Genomic DNA, 9,312 nt, shown 5'->3' with positions numbered 1-9,312 from the left:
TTTTAACTGTTTTCATGAAAGAAAACTTTTCAACTGGAATATAAATATTTTGATGCCCATAATTTTGTTAACCTCCCTATTTTGTATCCTGGGCTGCATAAAAAGCCCTGTCATATAAAAAGTCCTACCATATCCTGGGCTGCATAAAAAGTGTGACCCTTTACTCTCTTGAGACCCCATCTGGAGGGTGCACTCAGCTTTGAGGGTCCCAGTACAAAAATGACATGGACCTGTTAAAGCAAGTTCAGAGAAGGACCACCTTCTGGAACACCTCTCCTATGAAGAACACTGAGAGTCAAGGCTATTCAGCTTGGAGAAGGCTCCAGGTAGACCTTATTGAAGCCTTTAAATATATAAAGTGGGGGGGGAGGGGTCACAAGAAAGACAGAGAAAGGCTTTTTACCAGGGCCTGCAGTGACAGGACAAGGGGCAACAGTTTTAAACTGAAAGAGGGTAGGTTTAAGTCAGACATAAGGGAAAAAAAACGTTATTATGAGGGTGGTGAGACACTGGACAAAGTTGCCCAGAGAAGTTGTGGATGCCCCATCATTGGAAGTGTTCAAGGCCAGATTGGATAAAGCTTTGAGCAACCTGGTCTAGTGATAGATGTCCCTGTCCATGGCAGAGGGGTTGGACTAGATCTTTGAGGGTCCCCTCCAACCCAAACCATTTTGTGATTCCTCAGGTAGAACAAAAATAGTGGCAAAGGAATATGAACAACAGGGTAGAAATACAGGCATGATAAAAACTTATCCCTCAAAATTACTTTCTTATTTTTCTAACTGTTCTGCAGAAGCCATCTCCTTTCTTCTTACTTGTTGGGTCATCCTTTCTTGTATTGCACCAGGAAACTCAGGTATGAAAAACAATCCTTTCATATATGCATATATACTCACAAAGCAGAAAACTTTGAAGGAAGGTATTTAATACAATTTTAAACAGTTTTATCAGCCCAGAGACTAAGCGTTGGCCAAGAAAGTTACAGAAGAGGTGGAAAACCTAGAAAAGCATTTGCTAACCAGTAGCTCTGACTACTGGCCAATTTAATTCTAATCAAGACCATGGCAATACAGAAGGGGGCAATGCACACGGGTTACTATACATATTTCTCAAATTTGGTACCGTATGCCCTGCTCCAAATCACGATCCCAACAACAAAAGCCCTGGGACCTGGATGAGGTTCCCTAGTGGTAACAGAAAGGCAGTTTCCATTTTCTAGTTTTTACCCACCATCCCCCCGCTCCTCACCTCTCCCCTCAAGAACACCAAAAAAACTACGAACCAAACAACCAGCTAAAAAACAAACAAACTAACAAACAAAAAAAAAAAACCACCAAAACCAAAACAAACAAACAATAAACAATCAAACAAGCTTTGTCTATCAACATTAAAGCACTCTCCAAAATCCTGGAAGCAGATCATCTGTGATTTATTGTTGCTGATCACATAAAGGCCAAAATAGAAATGTGTGTCAAAACAGGCCTAAAAAAGCACAAAGGAAAGTAGAAGTTGGGATTCACAGGAATCTAGAACTAGCTTCATTCAGAATTTTCTCAAAAGGTCTCATTTGTTTATTACAAAAATTTTAATAGTACCACCTTTGTAAGATTTTTCAAGAAAGAAGAATGTTTAGGGTGAGTGCCAAGCTGTAACTAGCCATTAAAAGGACATAAGGATGCCTCAGCAGCACACTTCACTCTATTGTCAGCTCTGCTACCAGCTATCTCAACAGTGGCCTTCACCTTCTGTCTCTGTACCTCAAAGAGGCTACACTGGCACTGTCATAAAATACTCATCAATTTTAACAACACTTCCATTTACTTTATTACTTCCTTCACCAAGTGACAGAGGAGTGGTGCTATGTTGGACCTTGTTATCACCAGCAAGGAGGGGCTGGTGGGGAATGTGGAAGTCAAGGGCAGCCTGGGATGCAGTGACCATGAAATGGTGGAGACCAAGATCCTTAAGGCAGTGAGAAGGGCACACAGCAAGCTCACTACCCTGGACTTCAGGAGAGCAGACTTTGACCTTTTCGGGGATCTGCTTGGTAGAGTACCATGGGATAAAGCCCTGGAGGGAAGAGAGGCCCAAGAAAGTTGTTTAATATTAAAGGAACACCTTCTCCAAGCTCAGGAGCAATGCATCCCAACAAAGAAGAAATCAGGTAAAAATGCCAGGACACCTGAATGGATTAACATGGAGCACCTGGACAAACTCAAACACAAAACGGAAGCCTACAGATGGTGGAAGCAAGGACAGGTAGCCTGGGAGGAATATAGAGAAATTGTCTGAGCAGCCAGGAATCAGGTTAGGAAAGCTGAAGACCTGATAGAATGAAATCTGGCCAGGGACATCAAGGGCATCTAAGAAAAGCTTCTATAGCTAAGTCAGTAACAAAAGGAAGACAAGGGAAAACGTGGGTTCTTCCCAGAGGAAATGAGAGACCTGGTTACCCAGGATATGGAGAAGACTGAAGTACTCAATGACTTCTTTGCCTCAGTCTTCACTTCCAAGTGCTCCAGCCACACTGCCCAAGTCACAGAGGGCAAAGGCAGGGACTGGGAGAATGATGAACTACCCACTGTATCAGATCATCAGGTTCAAGGCCATCTAAGTCCATGGGACCTGATGAGTTGCATCCACAGGTCCTGTGGGAACTGGTGGATGAAGTTTCTAAGCCACTATCCATCATATCTGAGAAGGCATGGCAGTCTGGTGAAATTCCCACTGACTAGAAAAGGACAAATATAATCCCCAGTTTTCAAAAGGGAAAAAAGGAAGACCTGGGGAACTACAGGCCAGTCAGTCTCACCTCTGTGCCTGGCAAAATCATGGAGCAGATCCTCCTGGAAACTATGCTAATGCACATGGAAAATAAGACGTGAATGGTGACAGCCAACGTGGCTTCACTAAGGGCAAATCATACGTGAAGAATCTGGTGGCCTTCTATGATGGGGTTACAGCGTTGCTGGATAAGGGAAGAGCAACTGACACCATCTACCTGCACTTGTGCAAAATGACACTGTCCCACATGACATCTTTGTCTTTAAATTGGAGAAACATGGATTTGATGGATGGACCACTTGGTGTATAAAGAATTGGCTGGATGGTCACACTCAAAGAATTGCAGTCACTGGCTCGATGTTCGGGTGGAGACCAGCGACATGTGGTGTTCCTCAGGGGTTGGTACTGGCACCTGCATTGTTTAACATCTTTGTTGGTGACATGGACAATGGGACTGAGTGCATGCTCAGCCAGTTTGCTGATTACACCAAGCTGCGTGGTGCAGTCAATATGTTGAAGGGAAGGGATGCCATGCAGAGGGATCTTAACAAGCTTCAGAGGTGGGCCTGTGTGAACCTCCTGAAGTTCAACAACACCAAGTGCAAGGTCCTGCACCTGGGCCAGGGCAATCCCAAGTAGAGATACAGGCTCAGCAGAGAATGGATTGAGAACAACCCTGAGGAGAAGGACTTAGAGGTGTTGGTTGACAAGAAGCTGAACATGACCCAGCAATATGTGCTTGCAGTCCAAAAAGCCAAATGTACCTTTGGCTGCATCAAAAGAAGCGTGACCAGCAGACCAAGGGAGGTGATTCTGCCCCTCTACTCTGCTCTCATGAGACCCCACCTGGTGTACTGTTGTTTTCAGCAGAAGGACACGGACTTGCTGAAGCAAGTTCAGAGGAGAGCTATGACGATGGTCAGAGGGCTGAAGCACCTCTCCTGTGAAGACAGGCTGAGAGAGTTTGGGTTGTTCAGCCTGGAGAAGGCTTTGGGGAGACCCTAGAGCAGCCTTCCAGTACCTAAAGGGGACCTACAAGAATGCTGGAGATGGACTTTTTACAAGGGCAGGTAGTGATAGGACAAAAGGTAATGGATTTAAACTGAAAGAGGGTAGATTTACATTAGATAGAAGAAAGAAATTCTTCACCATTAGGGTGGTGAGACACTGGAGCAGGTTGCCCAGAGGAGTGATGGATGTCCCATCATTTGAAGCGTTCAAGTCCAGGCTGGATGAGGCTTTGAGCAACGTGGTTTAGTGGAAGGTGCCCCTGCCCACAGCAGGTAGGTTGAAACTAGACTATCTTTAAGGTCCCTTCCAACCCAAACCATTCTATGACTCTATAAAATACAGTAGTCCTCCGATCTCCTCATTTCATATACTGTGTATCCATGTGCATCACTTCAGGCAGGAGGAAAGGAAGAAGGTAAAGCAGCGGGGAGAAACAAGGACAGAACTACAGAATAATTGCTGTCAGTGTGACTTCTCAGTCGCTACCTTCTCCCCTCTAAGCAAGTGAAGGAAGTTTTAAGGCTTTCCAAGTTAAGTCAAAAAGGAAAAAGTATGAGGCAAAAAAAAAAAAGCAACAAACAGGGAGGCTTAATTCCATAAAAATCACCTGTTCCAACATGGAGTGACACACTATAAACAGCATAATTGAAGAGTTACCATATTTTCAGCATCATTATGCATATAATTAGCACTAAATCCAAAAGGTAAGCCCAAACCAGAGTCCTTAGGACACACAGAGTCTTTGAAGGAACACAACTGTCTACCCTCCAGGGAGGAGGCAGATGGGAACAGCACCCCAGCTCACTCAGCTGAGGATCAGCTCTCACCCTCAGGCTGTAGAGCTGTGTCCAGTGCCCTTGAACCACTACGCACATCAGGCTTTTTAAAAATTTCTCTCCAGACGTTAATGACATCCTTCACCTTCTTCTGAGGAATAACTCTAAATTAACATACACTCTTTACATGAGATGAAATTCCTCTGCTTTTCCCCCCTAGCAAATTTAACCGAAAAGCTCTTAGAACTGAACGCAGAAAATTGACACCTTCTGCAGAAACTTGGTTTTCTAAGTATGCCCTGGTCATAGTCAGTCTTCGCAAGTTCTGTGTGGATGTGTGTATGTCGTGGTTTAACCCCAGCCAGCAACTAAGCACCACACAGCCACTTGCTGACTCCGACCTCAGTGGGACAAGGGAGAAAATCAGAACAGTAAAAGCGAGAAAACTCTTGGGTTGAGATGGGGTCTATTAGAAGGGGGGTTCTCCTCCCCATCTACTCTGCCCTGGTGAGACCACATCTGGAATATTGTGTCCTGTTCTGGGCCCCTCAGTTCAAGGACAGGCAACTGCTGGAGAGAGTCCAGCGCAGGGCAACAAAGGTGATTAAGGGAGTGGAGCATCCCCCTTATGAGGAAAGGCTGAGGGAGCTGGGTCTCTTTAGCTTGGAGAAGATGAGACTGAGGGGCGACCTCATTAATGTTTATAAATATATAAAGGGTGAGTGTCATGAGGATGGAGCCAGGCTCTTCTCGGTGACAACCAATGGTAGGACAAGGGGTAATGGGTATAAACTGGAACACAGGAGGTTCCACTTAAATATGAGAAGAGGGTGACAGAGCACTGGAACAGGCTGCCCAGGGAGGTTGTGGAGTCTCCTTCTCTGGAGACATTCAAAACCCACCTGGGCACCTTCCTGTGTTGCCTCATCTAGGTGTTCCTGCTCCAGCAGGGGGATTGGAATAGATGATCCTCTGAGGTCCCTTCCAACCCCTAAAATTCTGTGATTCTGAAAAACAGTTTAACAGGTAAAGCAAAAGCCGCACACACAAGAAAAGCAAAGCAAGGGATTCATTCACTACTACCCATGGGCAGGCAGGTGTTCAGCCATCTCCAGGCAAGCAGGGCTCCATCACACATAGTGGTTACTTGGGAAGACAAATACTATAACTCATCTTCCCCCCTTCCCCCAGCTTTACATGTTGAGCAGGACATCATATGGTCTGGAATATCCCTTTGGCCAGTTTGGGTCAGCTGTCCTGGCTGTGCCACTTCATGTACACCTGCAGCCTGCTGGCTGAAAAGTCCTTGACTTGGTGTAAACATGGCTTGGCAACAGCCAAAACAGTGTATGACCAACATTTTTCTCACACTGAATCCAAAACACAGCATGATACCAGCTAATAGGAACAGAAGTAAGTCTACCCCAGCTGAAACTAGGACAATAAGGTCCAAAGCCTTCTCTCCATCCTTAGATGCAGATAGTACTCCCGCCTACACAAGCTGTTTCTAAAATGCAAGTATCCTCCAGTCCTACTTGCAGGGGGATCTCAAAACCCAAAGTAGTTATGTTTTCTGGTTTTGTTACCTGTTTTTCCTTCTTCCATACCTAATTCCTTTTTACAATGAGGGTGGCACAGGGAGCTCAGAGAGGTGGTAGATGTCTCATCCCTGGAGACATTCAAGGTAGGGCTGGATGGGGCTCCAAGCAACCTGATCTCATTGAAGATCTCCCTGCTCATTGCCAGGGGGTTGAACTAGATGACCTTCGAAGGTCCTTTCCAACCCAAACTATTCTGTGATTCCTTTCATACTGAAAAATTACACTAGCAGTTACCTTCCCAATAAAGGATAAGGACCATCAATATTTCTGACACAAACTCAAAATAAAGAGGTGCTCTAATTTATATTAATAAAACCATAACCACTAGAATAATCTCTCATGATATTCTCCTACTCCTTATAATTTTCTCTTCACATCAGCCAAGATATACTGGTGCTCAAAGGCAGCATGTGAACTAAAAGTTAACGACATTGACCAGAAGTGTCCCTTTTTCATTTCAGGCTAGATGAGTGCCAAAAGTGAGATGTGATGTTTTAGTGACACCTATGTGCTATTTCCTCCTTTCTTCCCAGTCCCAGGGAAATGCACATACTTTCCATTAGATGGTCCAAGGTGAGAGGCAGCATGTATACATACATATCTCTGTACATGCACACACACATATATACACACATAGATATATCTAACACAACTGTCAGTATGATTGCTTTCACCAGCTCTTCAGTCCTTGATGGTCCATAACAATTCATCTCCTAAGTGCGCACGCAGCCAAGCAAATACAATTCATCTGGTGCATAAACAGATGCTGCGAAGGGTCTGCTTTCTCACAAGACCCTCTAGAGCAGGCTGAAGGGGGGTTACAGATTAGATTATTAGACTGTTGGGAAAGGACCAAAGCCGGTTCCTTTACAGCTAGAGATGGTACCTGTGCCATGTATTATTATGCCACTGTACCTAAATTTGTCAATGTACAGTTTTGAGTCTGACCAGAAAATCCCTTTCTGGACATCCTTCTGGCCGCAGGCTGGCAAAGAACAGAGATAAGAAACGGCAAAGCCTGAGCAGGAGACAGGCTGCAAAAAAGTAAAGGCACGTTTAAAGACCGTTGCCACTTTCTGCTCTACTAGTGACCTCTTGTGGCAAGGGTGGGGAACAACAGCCCCCTCTTTCCCCCTCCATAGTCTTCTGAGCGACACCCTGCACAAAGGCATTAAAAATGTGCCCGAGTCCACACATTTACAGGACATTCAGTACTTTGCAAATTGAAGAATGGCTAAAAAATTATTGCAAGCTGAGAAACTAGGGACAAGATAAGAAGGAAGATGCTCTCATTGATAAATGAGCAGGGAAAAAAGTCACAGATTAAGCTGAATTTTAGAAATTTTGTATTCTGGACTGTATTACAAAATAAGCGACCTTTTTTAACAATGAAGAACCCTACAGAAATTACTTTGGAAGGATAAATAATGAGAAATCACACTGTAATTTCTACAAGGTAGGAAGCAGAAGTGCTATGTAAGGCAAAGTACTATGGAAAACGAAATTTGCAGCAGCATCTCAACACTAACATGACGCTCCCTTTCACTAGTGTTCCCATTGGATGTGGAGCAGGCTGCTTAAAGCAAACTTTTAATGGGTATTCATCACCTGCATGTTTCTCCGCCTAATGGCTGGCTGAATTAAGATCCTCTAAGAATGGTATGTGGTGCAACTGAAGCCATGGGAAAAGCTGTGCTTTGAATAGAAAAAAAAATCACATTATGGTAAGCATTCTCAGCATCAGCACCCAACATTACAGGATTAGCTTTGACAGGTTTTTCTGCCTCAGTTTGCCATCTGAAAATGGAAACTGCTTGTTGGTCAAACAGAACTATAATGACAATTACATATCTCTGTGTTGCTCTATGTGGCACCTGCAAAAATTTTTCACAGCAGGATGTAAATAACATGCAATGAATTAGCATTAGGGCCACACATATTAAATGAGCACTAACAGGGCTACTTCTACAGTTGAGGTCTTATGGAAAGAAGTTTGCAGTTCAAAAAATAAGGAAAGTTAAGGATCATATTATTAACAATATGCACTTCACTTCCAGTTTGTCCTAGCTTTTGAATGTTTGAATTTGTAGATTTATTTTAAAACAAATGAACTTACCTTATCAAAAGAAAAATAAACAACCCAGGAGAGCTACACTGAATGCATAGTAAGCAGGATCAAAAAATTTGTATTATCACAAGAGCTCACCTCATCCTAACAGAGTAAACATTAGCAGCAGTAGGTTTTATGTGGAAGAGCAAAATGTGGAAACTATTGGAATTTAAAAAATACTTTGCCCAGGACTTTCTTAGTAGTTTGGCAATAATACAGAAATAGTGAGATTCTAATCTTTGGCTCCAGCAATCAGTGTGATTTAATCAAGAGACTTCTGTGCTTTCCATAACCTTAACCTTTTTGCGTTTTTTCAATCTGTCTATTCTTTCTTCCTTACTCTCCTTTTTCATCACCTGTTCCAACCCAGTCTCCACATCTCCCCTCTACCATTAAACTTCTACTTTTGATACTCATTTGTCCCACTTGTCCCAGTTCCATCCCTCCAATTTCACATCCAACAAAGGCAAGTAGGAGGGAAACTTGGAGGTGAAGACACAAGATGTTCTGTCATTCATTTTACCTCTCCTCAGCCTCAGCTTAAAACTAGTTTTCCTACCAATCTCAACTCATACTAGTTAATGTGATTTGGCCTACTCCCAGAACTAGCAGCTCAGTCCTCAATTCAAGAAACATCTTCAAACCATCAGAACACTGCACTGCATATAGAAGATCTAGGTGTCTGCTCTCAGTCCTGTGCACAAACCCGTTCAGCTCTAAACTGTACCCTAGCTAACCACATCCCTGCCAAAACGTAACCAAAAGCCTCCAGCAGCTCTTTGGATATGGAAACAGCACAGTTCTTGATCAAATTCAGGCAGGGATTTTTCTTAATCTCGAAACAATTGAAAATATTTAATCCTGAAGTAAAGCTTATCCATTTTACCAAAAGAAATATGATGTCTGAGCACGTAAAAGCTTTGAGCATCTAAAAATAGACTTTCTCATTTAAAAATGGAAGTAATTATACTTTTCCTCATACCTATGAGCCACAGCACACGTAAGTATCACAAGAGATCAGATGACACGT

This window comes from Streptopelia decaocto, assembly GCF_964273445.1.
Source record: "Streptopelia decaocto genome assembly, chromosome: 1".
NCBI classification, from domain to species: domain Eukaryota; kingdom Metazoa; phylum Chordata; class Aves; order Columbiformes; family Columbidae; genus Streptopelia; species Streptopelia decaocto.
This window is presented reverse-complemented; position numbering follows the sequence as displayed.